We start from the raw sequence: 18,332 nt of genomic DNA on the forward strand, positions 1-18,332 counted from the left end.
CAATGTGGTCAGCCCCTGCCTTAAACAAAGACACTTCTATTAAATATGGCAAAGATTACCCCCCAAAAGCCAAGGCATAGGCCAGACTTCATTTTGCAGAAGGCCAAATTCTTTGCTACACAGCCACACAGCAAATTAGAAACAGTGAGTTAATTCACAGGATGATAGTTTTGCCCAACAGAGAAAAACAGAGATAAAATTCCCTTGGTGGGAGAGCATGGTTCTGCTTTACTTTTCTTTCTTGCCAGGGTTGCTGAATTGTAAAACTGGAAATGCAAGTTTATATCAATTGGCCTTCTAGCCTAAGAACTGAGTGAGTTAAAGATACTAATAGCAAAGAGGCCTATAGTGAAGGCAAAATGTTTTCCTTATCCACAATCCAAACACTAAGATTAGACTGATTATTCTTTGTTTAAAAATTAGTGAAAAGAAACAAACTAATGTGGCAGCTAAGAAAATATTTTATGACTAAGAGATGGAGAATCAAGATAAAAAGTGCAGAGTTCTTTGGGAAAATATCTAATTCAAGAAGGAAGAGCATGTTCCAGAAAACACCTGCAATGCGTTCTCAATATAATTAAGGTATGTACTCAAAGGAAGAGGTGAATGAAGTGTGATAATATAGCAGAGGTGATGAGGTAGGTGGCTGATGAGCAATCATAAATGGGGGTTAAAAGAAAAGGAAGAGTTTAGTTACAGAATTTAAATCTTCAAAAGATCAGTAGATTGGAATCAAACCTGTATAAAATCAAATCAGTGATAGGAAGAGAAAATTGAGAAGTTTCCCAGAATATAGAGGAAAAGATGTAAGATGAAAAAGATGGGAGAAAAAATAGTAGACACTGAGGAGGGAGGAAGGAGCCCCAGCATCAGATAATTGGTGATTGTGAAGATTAGATGCAAAGCACAGACATATCAGGGGATAAAAAGAAGAAACTTTTCTTGATCTGAAGAAAAAACCTAGCAGAAGAAAAAAATAATTTTTAAGATTATATGTCTACTCTCCAAGATGGCCCCTAAAGATCTCTGCCTGCTGGTATTCATATCGAGTTAGGGTAGGTCTGTGTGACCAATGAAACACGGCAGAAGTGATAGTCTGTCGCTTCCAAGATTAGTTGTTTTTTTTTTTTTGCGGTACGCGGGCCTCTCACTGTTGTGGCCTCTCCCGTTGCGGAGCGCAGGCTCCGGACGCGCAGGCCCAGCGGCCATGGCTCACGGGCCCAGCCGCTCCGTGACATGTGGGATCTTCCCGGACCGGGGCACGAACCCGTGTCCCCTGCATCGGCAGGCGGACTCTCAACCACTGCGCCACCAGGGAAGCCCCCCAAGATTAGTTTATAAAGACACTGTAGCTCTGTCTTGGCAGTTCTTTCTGTTGGATCACTCTCTGCTGAGGAATCAAGATACCATGTCATGTGCAGCTTTATGGGGAGGCCCATAAGGGGAGGAACTGAGGCCCTCCTACCAGCAGCCATGTGATGACCCTCCTGCTCTAGCCAGTCTTCAGGTGACTACAGCCCCCAACAACATCTGGACTGCAACCTCAAGAGAGATACTGTGATAGACCCATCCAGCTAAGCTCTTCCCAGATTCTTGGAGAGAAAATGTTTTTTGTTTTAAGCTGCTAAATTTTGGGGGTAATTTGTTGTGGAGCAATAGGTAAATAATGCAACCAGCCATAAAGTAGAGGTGGGAGATTGAAGGGAGTTTAGGAGATAACTGGAAAGAGAGAGAAAATCCAAGTGATTAGAACATATCTAAATGTTAATGGGAAATTTCAGTAGACAAGGAGAAAGCGTGGGGATACTGTATGGAGAAGCGGATGTGTAATAGAATAAGGTTCCTGAGATGGAGGGTGGGGTGGGATGCAGGGGGCTGGTACAGGGATTGACTTTCAATAAAAGCAGGAGCATTTTTAAGGTACTCACACTCAAATGCTCATTTGCCTGCCCACTTAGGCATTTGAGTTTGAGATCCTATGAGAGAGGCAAAACTCTAACAAGCTTAATTGAGAAAATACAAACATATAACGTTAATAACAAAAAAGGGAATATTATGGGAAATATGAATGAGATTAAAACCGTTGTAAGCAAAATGATATACCATTCTAAACTGAATTCAGGTGAGGTTTTCTCCTAAGACAGTTATTAATTATTAATTGCCAGAATTGTTTCATAGAATAGAAAAGTCAGAATAATAAACATGAGAGAAATGGAAACAGCTGCCAGAGAATCACATCAAGAAAGGTGTTGGACATGTATGATTTCACAGATTATTTCATTTAAACTCTAAAGTTGTGTTGTCCAGTACAATAAGCGACAAGTCCCATGTAACTATTTAAATTTAAATTAACCATTTAAAATTAAATACAATTTAAAATTCAGTTTCTCAGTTGCACTAGTCTCTTTTCAAGTGCTAAATAGCCAAATGTGGCTAGTGACTGCCACATTGGACAGCACTGATAGAGAACATTTCCATCATCGCAAAAAGTTTTATGGGCCAGTGTTGCTCTAAAGGAATAGATAATTTTTGTCTGATAATTTTTGTTTCCAGGCACATAAAGAGGCCATGAGTCTTCCAATTTATTTTGTGAAACTATAATAACTTTGATGCCAAACACTGCCAAGATGACATCACAAAAGTTAGAAATCCATCTTGTATATGAATAGATGTAGACATTCTGAATAAACCTCTGGTACTTCAAATCTAGGTACTCATTCAGGAATAATCCAACACTGACATTCTGGAAGTATAGTACAAGGATTTTATAATAATAGGAAATTCATTAATATAATTTAACACTTCAGTAGAGAAAAGGAGAAAACATATTTGTCTTTACAAATACAAAACAAGTATTTGATAAAAATTAAATAGTCATTCCTAAATAAACTGAGACAAGAAAGAACTTTGTTCAGTGTGCTAATGCACAACCTTCTCAGACATCAACATCTTCCCAAACCTCATCCCAAATAGCCCAACCTATATTTAATGATAAAATACCACAGGCATTCCAATTACAATAAAGAATAAGACAAAACCAAGTCTGCTCTCATTTCTATAATTTAATATTGCTGTAGAAGTTTCAGTATATAATAATAAAAGAGTAAGAGGTATAAATAAAGGAAAGGAAGAGAGAACTTTTATCATAAATTTTTAAGACAATGTGGATATTTACCTAGGAAAGTCCAAGAGAATCAATTACAAAATAATATGAAAGTTCAGTGTGATAGTTAATTTTATGTGTCAACTTGAGTCAACTCAGGGATGCCCAGGGAACTGATCAAACATTCATTCTGGGTGTGTCTGTGAGGGTGTTTCTGGAAGAGATTAGCATTTGATTCAGTAGACTGAGTAAAGAGATTTGCCCTCATCAATGTGGGGACATTATCTAATCTGTTGGGGGCCCCAGCCAGACAAAAAGGCAAAGGAAGAGTGAATTCTTTCTCTGCTCTTGAGTTGGGAATTTCAACCTCTCTTGCTATCAGAGCTTCTGGTTCTTGGGTCTTTGGACCCTGGGACTTAACCTCAGGCTGGATCTCCAGACTCCCAACTAGGGCTGATTGCACTGTTGGCTTTCTTTGTTCTCCAGCTTACACATGGCAGACTGTGGGACTGCTTTGGCCTCCCTAACTGTGTTAGCCAATTCCTATAATTAAATTTCCTCTTATATATCTCTCTATAAATCCTATTGATTCTGTTTCTCTGGGAACCCCTGATTTATACATTCAGTAAGGCATGAGAAAGGTAAGCTGGCCCCTGACAGCCAAGTACTGACCTCACAGCCAGGCCGTGGTGTTTTCCCATTGAACAGAGATTATTATTTCATTCAGACAAGGCCACTCTGTGACCCTGATGGATCAAGACAAAACCTAAATCTCTCCATAATCATGTATGAACCCAGACAAAAACATGAACATTGTCTAAAACATGAAAATAACCAACAGCCTCCATCCAGGCTAAGAGACATGACTCTGCTTATTTACCTCAGTTCATTCCTCCTGCCTTCTAGACAAGAATGATTCAGATACCTAATCACAGAATTGTCTCTGTTTCATGACAGTATCCAATCCAGAGCAAAGCCCTGCTTCCTGAGCCCTCCCCCAAATCACCTCACATAAGTCCCAATCCTGTCAGTCCTTTATAACATCCTCCTACTGAGATACCCATGGTTCCCTTTGCTGTGCGTTTTCCCTTGTTTTAATGAACAACAAACCCAATTTGTTTAACTACAGGTATGTTCCTGGAGGTCTTCAGCTGATGGACATTGGCAAGTGACTATTAAAAAACACAGGTACATATAGTTACACAAGATGTTATCATTGGGATATCTCTGTATTATTTCCTACAACTGCATGTGAATTTACAATTATCTAAAAGAATAATAATAAAAAAAATGTACAACAATAACAACAGTTAACAGCATCAACAACCATAAATCTTCCTATATCCTCCAATAACCAATAAGGAAAACACAATGGAAAAAGCACACACACAGAAGTTTATGCATTTTTTAAAGTCCTGAAGGGAAATACAACTAAATACTAACTATGGTTACCTCCTAGTTTGTAGAACGTGGAGTGATTTTCTTTCTTTAATTGACCTATTCTCCATACTTTCAATGATGAACATACAGCATTTTAACAGCCAGGTTGTTATTTTCTGAAAGGAGTGACTAACAGGAGATAGTTGAAATTCTAAAATGAGATCACTGTGTTTGGAAATCATAAGGGTATAGAAAATAGGCTGCAGAACTGAAAGAATCCTCCAGATTTTCAGTGTTTTCCAGCTCACAGGGAGCTCATGCCTGCTCCCAAATGGGATGGAACAGGGGAGGTGGCAGATGAGGGCACAAGTAAAGCTGATGTCCGAGATGCGACAACTCTTCCCACTTGTTCTGACAACACAGATGCTCCTTTCTGCTTCTGGGCCAGCAAGAGCATCACATGGCATGTTCAGGCCTCTTAGATCCTGGCCTTAAGTGTGGCCATTGACAATGTTGAATTTTACCCAAGTCCTATATTCCTGGAAAACTGTGATGATTAAGAAATTCTCCCACCCCTTTGTGTTTGGGAAACAAAAGGTGCTTACTGCAAAGAACCACCCTTCCCCATAAAATTTAGACAGGACTCACAGATGCCTCCCTTCCACCCTGTTTACCTAAAGGCCCCTCTAATTTTCCATTCTTTGCCTCACAAACAATTGGCTAAACTGCTTGCTCCCACTAATTGGAACAAAATGCTTGTTTACCAAACTCTAGTTAAGATTCTCTCCTTTCCCCAGGTGCTTGATCTTGGGTCCACCCTCAGCCTGAGCTAAGACACAGCCCATCCTCAACAGCCCCTCCTGTGTATAGGCTGGCATGAGGGTAAAATATTCTCTAACCTACAATCTAGCCACTCCCCTTCACCCCTTGTCCCCTCATGGTTCTTTCTCGCTTGTTTACTCCTCCCTGTAAAAGAAAACTTCTTTTTGCCTAAACCCTGGGACACTTGCAGACTTTATGGTCAAAGTTAATCCCTACTGCAATAGTCCCTTCCCTTCCTTTACAATAAACATGTTGCATAAGATCTCTCCTTACTAAGTACAGATTCCTTTTTTACTTAACTCCATATAAATACGAAAGAAAATAATACAAAAGTGAAACACCAAATTCCACTTAGGTGTAAGGATGGGAGTCAATATGAACATCCACTCACAGGAAGAAGTTCCAGAACCCAAACTTTAGTTGAAAATAAGGCACCTACATGGATGGAACCAATAACAGCAACAACCCAGGGCGGAGAGATGTAGGAATGTGGTATGAAAAGTGCCACATTGCAAGCCAAAGAGAAAAGGGTGTCAGCTCCAAAACCTGACTGTAAGTATTGCTGGGAAATATTATAAAGCATGCAGAATAAAAAGATGATCCATTCTATATAAGCTTAAATCTAGAGAAAAAGTGTTCTAGGAGACAAGCTTTGTTGTTGCAAAATCTGTGTAGGATTTTCTTGGTTTGCCAGTTTTCCTGAGAGAATATTTTTTGCATGTGGTTTTTTTTCCAACGCCACATTTTCAAGCTCATGTTGTTCTGGTGAACAAAAACAAGACTCTGATTTGGTTTGACACTTCATGCAGAGCAGAATGTCAGCTCTCTGAAAAAAATGATGTTCCACCTGTAGGAGGATTATTAAAAGGCATAAAACTTTATATCCATTAAGCAAAAACAGGCTGATAGTTATGCTTATTAAGGGTAATTATAGCATTTAACCTTGAGGGCATGAATTGGTCAAGTGGGTAATTTAATCTGGCAGACATCAAAATTATGTTTAAATAGTACAGAAAGGAGACAAAGCATGCAAAGATGGTTGTGGGATGAGCTCAAAAACTTTTTGAACACCTTTCCAAGTCTTGTAACTGTTTCCTTTTATTTCTTATTTCTCTCCCTACTTTGAGTCAGTTTCATCTGTAGATTGTGGCTTTTGGGAAAATTAGGGACTGTTCTCACTCAAGTGCGATTATAATCACTTCAGTTTATTGTCATCCACTGAATATCTGAACTCCATAGCCACTCAGATTTAGTGGGTCTTCCTATGAATTAGCAAAGTGGGGAGGAATTGAGTGACTGAAAGTTAATTCCTTGGTTTCTGTTTGGGTTATAGAGCTCAGTGTTTCTGAAAAATTGATCAAATAAAGGACATGGTACTCATCTGAGTAGTCCTAATATTTTCTTCGAGAAACAAGCTATAAGACATTACAGCAGCTGGGCCTCATTTTTCTCATACGTAACACAGGAATTTGCATTAGATATTTTTTTTGAGAGAGAATCTCTAAGTAACAATGGGGAAACTTGAGCCACAGTCAACACATACTAATGGAAATTAGACTCAGCCATGATCCACCTCTTTCCTTCTGGTTTTAGTTTAGTTAATATCTACCCATATTTCTGATCTTGGCTTGTGTCATTTTCTCAGGTTTGCAATTTTTCATACAGTCATAGGTTTATTTCATTAATATCTGGATTCTCCACTAGGCTTTGAGCCCCACAAAAGTAAGGATATTGCTGTTTTTTGTTTCCCTTACCTACCCTCTTACTAGCACAATACTTGACCTATAGTAGGTTCTCAATAAATATTTGTTAAATGCTGAGTGAATGAGAAGACAATGGATCCCTAGGGTGAAATTGTTAAAGGAGGTCCCTCTTGGTACAAACACAGGAGCAATTAGGCTGGATAACCTGTCACTAGGTTTTTTGGTTATTCCCACTCAATGTGTATAGTAAGAAGGTCTTTTCTTCAGCCCTGTCCTACACTCCTCATCCCTCACCCTTCAAGGCCATCAACCCATTTGTCTACTCACTGACATCGGGATAACTCTGGTGAGGTCACATGATCTTAACCCAGAATCTATAAGCTTTAGGACATCTCCAACTCTGAGAACAAACAAACATTCACCAGTATTTCCAGGAATTCAGATGCTATTTTCTTTTCTCTCCTCAACTTATTATTATTAAAAACTTCAAGTCTGCAGAAAAGTTGAAGGAATAGTGCTAAGAATACCTTCAGCTAGATTCACTAATTATAAAAATTTTGCTGATTTGTTTATACTTCTTTTTATATATGTATGTTTCTTTTGCTGAACCAATTGAAAATAAGTTATAAACATCAGGATATTTTATCCCTAAATACTTACCATGTATCTTCTGAGAACAAAAAACATTCTCCTACGTAACTATAATACTGTCACAGCTAAGACATTTAATATTGATACAAAAGTCTAACACACATGAATATTTAAATTTCTCCAGTTGTCCCAACAATGTCTTTTCTTTTTTCAAGTCTAAAACCTAATAAAGGATGATGCATTGTATTCAGTTGTCATGTTTACTCATTCTCCCTCAATCTAGAACAGGTCCTCCCTTGTTGGTTTGGCCTTTGTTAAAGACTTGAACATTTTTGGAGGGTCTAGGCTGTCCGTTTCATGAAATGTCCAAGCCTGTATTGATTATTACGTTGGAAGTTGAAAAACAGCAATTTTCCCAATTCTGCCATTCCTTCTATATTATTTAGCTGGTAAGAATTGCTTTTCTTAGCACCTTCTGCATTCACCTCCTCCTCTGTCATCTTTTTAATCTTCTTTTGATGGTTGCTATGGTTTCTTTTTTAATTCAATAAAAACATATTACTGCCCTCATTCATTTATTGTTGATGCACAAATTGTCCCAAATTTGCCTGGTAGGAGCCTCTTCAAACCAGATCCCATGTTCTTTTGATAGGACACTATTTATATCAGGTCCTGGGTTTCTGGAGCAAGATGCTCCAAGATCACCTTGATCTTGCCCTCCCCCAGTCCTGCAATTGGGCCTTTTCTCCATGCACCCATGGTTCCTTTTAGTGGAGAATGGCATTTAGAAACCAAGATCTGTATGTTAGGTGTGCTCCTGGGCCTGTATTTGTTTTGTTATAGAATGTGTATAATATATATGACAAGATCAGTCGTGTTCAGGGTGGTATGACTGTAGACAAATGTGTATGATATATCCAAAACACAATTTGTTATGAATCATTTATAAGACTGAACATGTTACATACATTTATATTTTGTATTCCAACTTGAACTCCTATTTCATGGTTATGCATATTGTTTTAGGGAATTTAGACATCATCATTATGTGTTGGGTAGATCTGAGAATGGCCAAGTTTCCTGGTTCTAATCTGATTTTGGGGACAGGACTCAGGGGATGGGAATGCTTAGAGAAGCATCCTGTTTTCATACTCAGCACGTAGAGCAGGAATCTGGCTTCTGCCCAGCTTTGCCTGCCTCAGCCAGAGCCAGGGACTTGCCATCACCCACAGAAGAGCCCTGTGCCTTTGGAGTCTCATCCATAAATGGAGCTCACTATTCCTACCCTCCACCCCCACACTCTTATACCCAGAGCAATAGGGAGATGATGCCACTTAATTCTCTGAGCTCTCCAGGGAGAAGTACTCTTATCAGAGTATAACTGAAATCAACTCAAGGGACAAACACTCTGGTGGGTGCTGGCAGGGAGAGAAACAGAGAGAGAGATCAATCTTGGGTTGAACTGCCATCAGAATTGGGGCTTTTTCTTCTTTTTTGATTTCCCTTTTTGACCACTTTTCCTTGTGCCCGCTTCCCTCCCTCCCCAGGTCTCATCCTGTGAAGTGATCATTATAGGAGAGTAAAGTAAAAGTAAAGAGGTGAGTAGGCAGGGACTTGTATTCCAGGACTGGAGTTCATGTGTCAACACATTGCAGTTTGGAGTACAGTGTACCCATTTTTTCTCTGAGCCCAAGAAGCAAGCTGAACTCTAATCTCTGCAGTGACATGCTAGGTTGCCTACTGTCTTAGTTCATTTTTGCCACTGTGATACTGTGTAGCAACCCTCCCCACAACTCAGTGGCTTGACACAACAGTCATTTACTTCTCACCCCTGGGTCTGAGGGTCAATTGAAATTTGGCTGGTGAAGCTGGAATCCAGGTTCTGGGCGAAGATCGGGTCCAGGTCTGCTCCATGTTTCCTGTACGCTTTGGACTTGTTACCCAGTGTGTGTTCTTCTCAAGGTGAAGGTCAAAGGTCCCAGGTGGCCAAGCAGAACTACACAAGGCCTTCAAGGCCCAGGCTTGGAGCTGGCACTCTGTCATATCTGTCTGCACTTCATGCAGAAGCCATGTTAGATGGCCAAGTCCAAGATCAATGGGGTGACGAAGTATGTGCCTCCTATGGTGGGAAGGAGTAGGAGTGACTATTTGCTAAACAATCATTCAAGCTCTCACGACCACCAAAAGTTGCTGGCATTCCCTCCATAACTATTACTTTCCATTTGTAACATAGAGGAACATCACCGGTTTAATTCTAAAGGACTCAGTGGAGCAACTGTCAGTCAGTGATACAATATGTGTAACGGAGAAGTCAGTGTGGGCATCTATAATCAGGAAAATGCCATTTTAAAGCTTTTTTCTTTGCTAGTTCTGTTCAAACCTGAACTCTGAAGGATGGGGAGGAGGGAATTTTTGCATCTGAAATTGATAGCTCCTTGCCCAAAGATGAAGGGTGGATGGGGTCTTCAGGGCTCCCAGGAAGATGCCTCTCCCATAGAGAGCATTGAAAACAAGCTATTCTCCTCCTCCTCCTTTAAAAGTACCTGGGAAGGATTCCCCAGGAACTTGGGGAGAGAAAGGGGCTTGGGGCTTCAGTTCTTATTACAGAAAGATGCTTTTTGTCTCAAGGTTGGAGGGAGAAGCAGATGCCTGTACCAGTTCTAAACCAACTCAAACATCTTGAAAGAACCACAATTCTTTGGAGAGAGAGAGGAAAGGTGGGGAGGAGGGAGGGGGGAGGGGGGAGGGAGAGAGAGAGCGAGAGACAGAAAAAGAGAGAGAGGTGAGAGGAAAGGAAGAGGGGATGCATGGGATGATGTGCTGGAAGCAGATGTTCCGGCTTGTAGGAGTTGATTATTAAATTTGCAGAAATTTGCAAGCCAGTTGATGTCCTGAATTAAGCCATGGTGGGAATATTTATACTATGGGGATTTGCAACTGCTACAAATCAGGGCTTTCCTTCCTGAAGAGTAGATTTTTAACTATTTATGAGCACATCACTACCTGCATGGAGTATAATGTTCTACCTTAACTACTGGGGGCAGTTAGGTAGAATGAATTATTTGCCCCCCCGCCCACCACTGCTGTGAGTTCAATACCACATGGGATCAGCGGCATTGCTTGTAAGGCTGGGTTAGAATATGTGGCAGGCCCTATACATGGCCTGAATTCCCACCTCTGAATTTCCAGGTAGAGGAGCTAGAGAATGCACACCCTACTACGCTTTCCTGGTATGCTGGGGGAGTCTGGAGGCACAGGGACTAGTCTTTCTTGTTACTCATGGGCTTAGGGGCAAGGCAGAGGTATCTCATCATTGCCCTGTTTCAAAGTGTGTCTCTTCCTGAAAGTTGATACCTGAGGGTGAAGCCGAAACTGGCCTCTGTACTCTGACACCAAACTAAATCTCAGAGACAAAGTTTTGGGTGAAGTAGAAAATAGCTTTATTGCTTTGCCAGGCAAAGGGAGCCGTAGCGGGCTAATGCCTTCAAAACTGTGTCCCAACTTGGAGAGGGTAGTGAGAAGTTTTATAGTAATAATTCAAAGAGGGCGTGATCAGCTTGTGGACATTCTTCTGATTGGTTGGTGGTGAGATAAGTGGGAGTCAGCATCATTACCTAGTTCCAACTGGTCTGGGGTCTACTTGCTTGTGGGCAGCACACCGTCATTAACCATTAACTTCTCCCACCTGGTGGGGGTTTCAGTAACTGCAAAACAGCTGGAAGATATTGTTGTGTATATCCCTTGGTGGGGAACCAGGACCTTGCCCCAAGGCTGCACTATTGTTTCTCTTGATTGTTTCTCCCTTGTCTCACATCCCCTCCCTCCCCTAATTAACAACTGCTTAAATCTGCCCATTGGAACTCAGAGAAGGTCATGGAGGCTGAATGAAGCCTATTTCTTGTAATCAAAGAAATGCAGAACACAGAAAGGCTTTTGTGCCCAGGAGCTCCACTGGGCCCTGCTCAGTATCGAGGGCCCCATCTATCAGGGAGAGACACCTGATATATCTAAATGCCTCACTATGGAAACAGGTAGGAAGGATTACAGGTATTTATCTTTAATGTTCAGTTGAAGTTAATTACAGAGCATGGGCGTATATTTTATCTGATTTTTTCCAATCATAAGGAATCAAAGGATGAGGGTTAAGTTTTATGCATTGTAGTGTCAATCACTAAAATTAGCCACTCATGAATTATGTTACCAAAGATCCTTAGTATAAAAAGGCAGACTTGTGTCACTTAACTGACAATCACAATGACAAAGATGACAATTAACATTTATTAAGCACTTTCTGTGAGTGGGGTACTGTACTTAGCACCTTGTATGGATGATCAATTTAATTCCTATAGCCATGAATTATCTATTAGCATGCCTGCTTTACAGATAAAAATCGGAGCCTTGGGAAGGTTACATACCTTGCCAAGACACACAGCTAATAAGTGACGGAGCTAGTTACTAATCTGGGTGTTTATAACTACTTGCATGTCCACGCCCCTGAGATTTTTGCTTCGATTCCAAGTGAAGTCTGTGTTTAGAGGGTGTGTGTGTGTGTGTGTGTGTGTGTGTGTGTGTGTGTGGTGGGTATGGTGGGGGGAGAGGTTGTTGGGGGGCAGGTGAGGCATTTTATTTTTATTTTTATTTTTTTCAGTACGTGGGCCTCTCACTGCTGTGGCCTTTCCCGTTGCGGAGCACAGGCTCCGGACCTGCAGTCTTAGTGGCCATGGCTCACGGGCCCAGCTGATCCGTGGCATGTGGCATCCTCCCGTACCGGGGCACGAACCCGTGTCCCCTGCATCGCCAGGCGGACTCTCAACCACTGCACCACCAAGGAAGCCCGAGACATTTTAATATAATAGGGTCTCAGCTAATATTGTCTTTAAATTTCTTGCTTATTCATTTGTTCTTATGTTAATTTTTCATTTCCCCAGTAGAATGGAGCCCTAAGATACCTATAACTCAATGTTTTCTTTCTTCCCCCCCCCTCTGTCCTGGTTTTACATTTTCCATCCACTTACTTTCCATTCTTATTTTGCATTAGTTTTCTCTGCCACCTCACATCATAATTATCCCTCTTTTTGTGGGAGCTCTTGGGGAGGGTGGTCATTAGATAGATGAACTCAGGGATCTAATTCCTGTTTCTGATTTTAATTGCTTAGCTACACCATTCTTCCTGGAGGAGGAAAGTGGATAAGTGGTTGAGGGGGATTTGAGGTTTAGAGAAAGAAAAAAAAGGATTAGGGGGTGGACGGTCACCTTGGAGAAATTCCTGTTGTTTTTAGTAACTCAGTGCTAGCACCAAGGGTCAGAAAAGCTATCTGTTCACAGTGGGGATTTGAACTGCTAATAGCATGAATTGCAAGTAAGGTTAATTCATTAGAGTCAGTATTTGTTGAACGTCTACTACGTCAGACATTTTGCTAGTCATTTCATATACTCTCTTAAATTTAAATTCATATCAAATCCATTGAGGCCTGTAACCATACCCTTATGTGAAAGAAAGCTAAAACAAATATCAAAATATTTTAGCTACTTCCCTAAAGTCATTCACACCAAGTCAGGGAAAGTAGATCCTGCTACCTTTTACTGTATCAATTCCATATTATTTGTGAACAGTTTCTGGAGACCTTCTTGATGAAAGCTACATGCTGATGGTGTTTTCTTTCCATCCACTTTGACATATTTTGGCATTAGTGATTCTGTAAGATATGCCATCTTCCCCCAGGGAACACCTGTACTGTGTATCTGGAAAGAAAAGTGAGATGTGGGCTTAGCAACTGCCTTATCCATTTAAGTCTGGGTTTATAGCCTAATCAGAAATTCCATCCTGTTTACCCCACTGCTGTGAGCTGAAGGAAAACCCACATTTTGTTGGGTTTTGTAGAAGAGGTGTCACCCTCAAATGTGACAAATATCACATTGCACCACTGTTTATTTTTCCAACAAGTTGAGTAGATAGATGGCTTCTGAGAGCACTGGGCAGAGAAGTGTTAACTCAAAGGCAGATCTGTTTTAAGTGAATTCAGTAAGAATGTTTAGAAGCCTTCATGGTCACATGTAGGCCACAGTGCCATGGGTTCCTGTGGCCTTTAGAAGCCCTTCCTTGCCTAGCATGTTCTCATCATATGTTGTTTCTTTTGCCCCTGATTTGCGGCCCCTGATCACTCAACCTAGCTGCCTCCAGGTGCAGGTTGGTGAGAAACATCTCAGCAACACATTGTTTCTCAGCATTTATCAAGAGCCTGGCTGAAAAAACTTGCTGAGGAAGAACTAGCCAGAAAATGTTTGGGCTGCTCCTTCGTCCAATTCCTCTCTGATCAGGTCTAAGAGCTGTGCACCTGGGCTGACCTGCTGCTGCAGGCCCCCGAGAGGGCTATTACTATACTTCCCTTCCACACAACTCTGACACTTCCCCCAGTGATGTGTTAAACAATCCAAGAAATGCTTCTGTTTTTCCTATAAATTACTATCTAGGGATAGAGACATGATTAAATATAGGTTTCATATTTTTGAAAACACAATCTCATGGGAGGTGTTGTGTACTTTCTTTAGGAGGTCCATAATTCTGGTTGTCCTTTTTTTGGTGACCATTGCCTAGATTGATGTATGAATTTAAAAGCTTATTTTGACTGCTCTGTGGAGAGAGGCTTGGATAGGGTGAGAGTAGAAGCTGAGGAGGCTCTGGCAGTCGTCTGGTGAAGGTAGTGGTGGTAGAGATGGGATGTATTTGAGGCTTTCTGGAGGCAGAATTGATAGGATTTAGGTATTGGATGTGGGGGGATTAGAGAAAAGAAGGAGCCAGGGAGGATGGTCTAGCTTCTGGGCATAGTTACTGGCTGGATGGTGATGCTATTTCTTGAGACAACTGTGGAAGGACTTGGTTTGAGTATAAAATGAAGAATCTTCTGTTTGAACACCATTTTGAATGCCATTTGGTATATCTCAGTGGAAGTGTTGAGGAGGCAGTTGTATCTGTATCTAGAGCCCAGAGGAGAGAGGAGATCCACAAGATGAACATTTGGGAGACTTCAGTACATATCACATTTAAAGCCTTAGGGGTATGAGATCACATAAGGAAAGTGGTGATGTAGAAGGGAAGTGGTCCCAGGATACAGTATCCTGAAGAAACCATAGCATGTGAAGGGAAGGAGCAGCCAGCAAACCAGGAGGAAAACCAGGAGAATGTGGTATTGCAGATGCCAAAGAGGATGATGTTCTAATAATGAGTGGTCAACCAGGAGGAGAGGTAGTAAGAAGTCAAACGAGGCGGGGACAGAGAAAGGACCACTGGTCATTGCATTTGGCAACATGAAGACTACAGTAAACTTGTCAAGAGCAACTTCTGTGGACTAGGGAAGCAGAAGCCAGATGGAGAGTAGGTCAAAGAGAGAACCAGAGGCAAGGAGGTAGGGGTAGTGTGTGTAAACAACACCTCTGAGAAGTTTCACTGTGAAGAGGAACAGAGAATACTGTCTTCCTTCTTAGCAATTGGCTTCTTTTTATCATATGAGAATGGTGTTGACTGGGTTTATTCTCATGTTTGCATACTAGAATGCAGCATAAATTTGTGGCCCACTCATGAAAAAGAGTTTAGACTTCATGGTGTACATTTTCAACCCTGATTCAATTTTATGTCCCTACTCTTGTTTTTATTCTGTCTTGACTCTGACTTTTAACTAAGACCCTCTTCTTGATTAATTGATTTTGACAGATCCTGCCTCAGGTTTATTTGTACAAATAGCACAGGAGGACACCAGCCCCGTGCAGGTGGCAGCCCAGAGGTCATACCAGTCCTTCTGTCCTTGAGTCAGCAGAGCTGACTGGAACCTTCTTGGAGGCCTGGCCACCTTTGGGAGCCTGAGCCTGAGCTGAAGCCAGGGCAAGAGCCACAGCAGCAGCCTGGGCCTGGTTTGAGCCTTGGACTTTGGCCAGCAGAACCTGAGACCCTTGGTAAAGCAGGCACAATAATGTTTCCTGAGATTGGGGTGAGTGATGTAGGAAGGTTGACCAAGCTTGGGGCTGCCGCCCTTTGGGATTTTGGGCTTGACCTCCTTGGGTTTTACGAGTGCCTTGATAGCCTTGGCACGTTCACTCATGGCCCTGGCGTTGTTGGCTTGCATCTTCTTAAGGCCCTTCTTTGTACTTCTTGGCAAAGTCCACGTTCCTCAGGAACTTGGGGTCTACTCCCTTAAGAGTTTCATATCTTTGTGACTGGGGCTTCTTGATGCCATTCCTGTGCCAGTTTCGGGAATGCTTGTTCATGGTGTGGTTTTTGGACTTGGTCATGTCTGCACTGAAAGCCCGTGGATCTCACAGTGCCTGGGATTGAAAACGAAAGAGCCATCTTGTTGATTTATGTACTATGCCTTAAATATTTCCCAGAGAAATCTGAGCACGTAAATGAATTAATAGGCTCTAAGGCACTGTCTGTGTCAAGTAGCAGCCTCACTAAGTTCAGTGTACTTTTTTTTATATAAAGAATGGAGACTATTCTTTTTTAATTAATTTATTTATTTTTGCTGTGTTGGGTCTTCGTTTCTGTGGGAGGGCTTTCTCTAGTTGTGGCAAGTGGGGGCCACTCTTCATCGCGATGCATGGGCCTCTCACTATCGCGGCCTCTCTTGTTGCGGAGCACAGGCTCCAGACACGCTGGCTCAGTAGTTGTGGCTCACGGGCCCAGTTGCTCCGCAGCATGTGGGATCTTCCCAGACCAGGGCTCGAACCCGTATCCCCTGCATTAGCAGGAAGATTCTCAACCACTGCGCCACCAGGGAAGCCCCAGTGTACTTTTTTTTATTTTGATAGATAGTAACTAATCCAATTCTTGGCCCTAATTCCACTTTATGTCGTATCAGGGCATTAGTATCTACATTGTCATCAGAAACTGAAGCTTGTTCCTGCTATGGTGTTGAGTGAAGTTGGTAGTGAGATGTAAGCTAGAGACTGGGCCCATTGTGCCATTTGACATGCAGCAGCATCTGCACACGTGAACACATCCACTCTAGAAACTCTAAGGGCTGAAAGCTAGCACCTCTCAAGCTTTATTATGCATCTGAATTGCCTGGGAATAGGGTAAGAATGTATAGGGGATCAGATGCCACCCCAAAATATGCCACTTTGGCATAAGGATTATTCTGAGCTGAAGACAGTTGAGAAGCAGCACCTGCCAAACAAACTCTTTGTCCTCCTCTATTTGCTTAAGAGCAGGATTTATATTTCCATGTGTTAGGGTGTCTCCCTCTCTCAGGAGGAAGAGGAAGACAGCTCTAGACTCTTAGTAGCCCAGGAACAATACCAAGAGGAATCTACATAACAAACTTTACTAAAACAACCCTTATCTTCCATTAGTTTCCTCCTATATATATTTATATCTATATATCTTTCCACAGCTTGCCACCCTTAAAACCTCAAATCCTTTCTCCTTTGTCTTTTCACTTCTGTACAAATTTATTGTTCCTTATTAAGATGCTAATATAAGCCCCAAGTTCTATTCATCTTCTTGAGTCATTCATCACTGAGTTTCGCCTACATGCACAATGCATATGTTAATAAACTCTGTTTTTCTGTCTTAATTTGTCTTTTGTCAGTTTAATTTCCAGGGCTTCAGTCATAGAATGTAAGAGGGTGGGCAATAATTTGTCTTCCTCCCCTACAATACAAATTCCGATTCAGTAGATTTAAGGTGGAGCCTGAGAATACATTTTTTTCTTTTTCTTTTTTGAATTTTCTTTTATTTATTTTTTTATACACCAGGTTCTTATTAGTCATCTATTTCATACACATCAGTGTATACATGTCAATCCCAGTCTCCCAATTCATCCCATCACCATCCCCACCACTTTCCCCCATTGGTGTCCATACGTTTGGTTCTCTACATCTGTGTCTCAATTTCAACCCTGCAAACCAGTTCATCTGTACCATTCTTCTAGGTTCCACATATATGCGATAAGATGCGATATCTGTTTTTCTCTTTCTGCCTTCACTGTGTATGACAGTCTCTAGATTCATCCATGTCTGTACAAATGACCCAATTTCGTTCCTTTTCATGGCTGAGTAATATTCCATTGCATATATGTACCACAACTACTTTATCCATTCATCTGGCAATGGGCATTTAGGTTACTTCCATGACGTGGCTATCGTAAAAAGTGCTGCAATGAACATTGGGGTGCATGTGTCTTTTTGAATTATGGTTTTCTCTGGGTATATGCCCAGTAGTGGGATTGCTGGGTCATATGGTAATTCTATTTTTAGTGTTTTAAGGAACCTCCATACTGTTCTCCATAGTGGCTGTATCAATTTACATTCCCACCAACAGTGCAAGAGGGTTCCCTTTTCTCCACACCATCTCCAGCATTTGTTGTTTGTAGATTTTCTGATGATGCCCATTCTAACTGGTGTGAGGTGATCACTGTAGTTTTGATGTGCATTTCTCTAATAATTAGTGATGTTGAGCAGCTTTTCATGTGCTTCTTGGCCATCTGTATGTCTTCTGTGGAGAAATGTCTTTTTACATCTTCTGCCCGGTTTTGCATTGGGTTGTTTTTTTTTTAATATTGAGCTGCATGAGCTGTTTATATATTTTGGAGATTAATCCTTGGTCTGTTGATTGGTTTGCAAATATTTTCTCCCATTCTGAGGGTTGTCTTTTCGTCTTGCTTATAGTTTCCTTTGCTGTGTAAAAGCTTTTAAGTTTCATTAGGTCCCACTGGTTTATTTTTGTTTTTATTTCGGTT

The 18,332-nt window shown here is 41.3% G+C and overlaps 1 pseudogene across 1 annotated transcript; it reads right to left on the reverse strand.

Annotated features, from left to right (window-relative positions):
• Positions 1-15,378: 15,378 nt before the first annotated feature.
• Positions 15,379-15,882, reverse strand: LOC309832737 (large ribosomal subunit protein eL29-like; annotated as a pseudogene). The gene has a single exon. The product of its transcript is annotated as a large ribosomal subunit protein eL29-like (transcript).
• Between the last annotated feature and the right edge of the window lie 2,450 nt (positions 15,883-18,332).

This window comes from Grampus griseus (genome assembly GCF_964374135.1).
Source record: "Grampus griseus genome assembly, chromosome: 14".
Classification (NCBI taxonomy): Eukaryota; Metazoa; Chordata; class Mammalia; order Artiodactyla; family Delphinidae; genus Grampus; species Grampus griseus.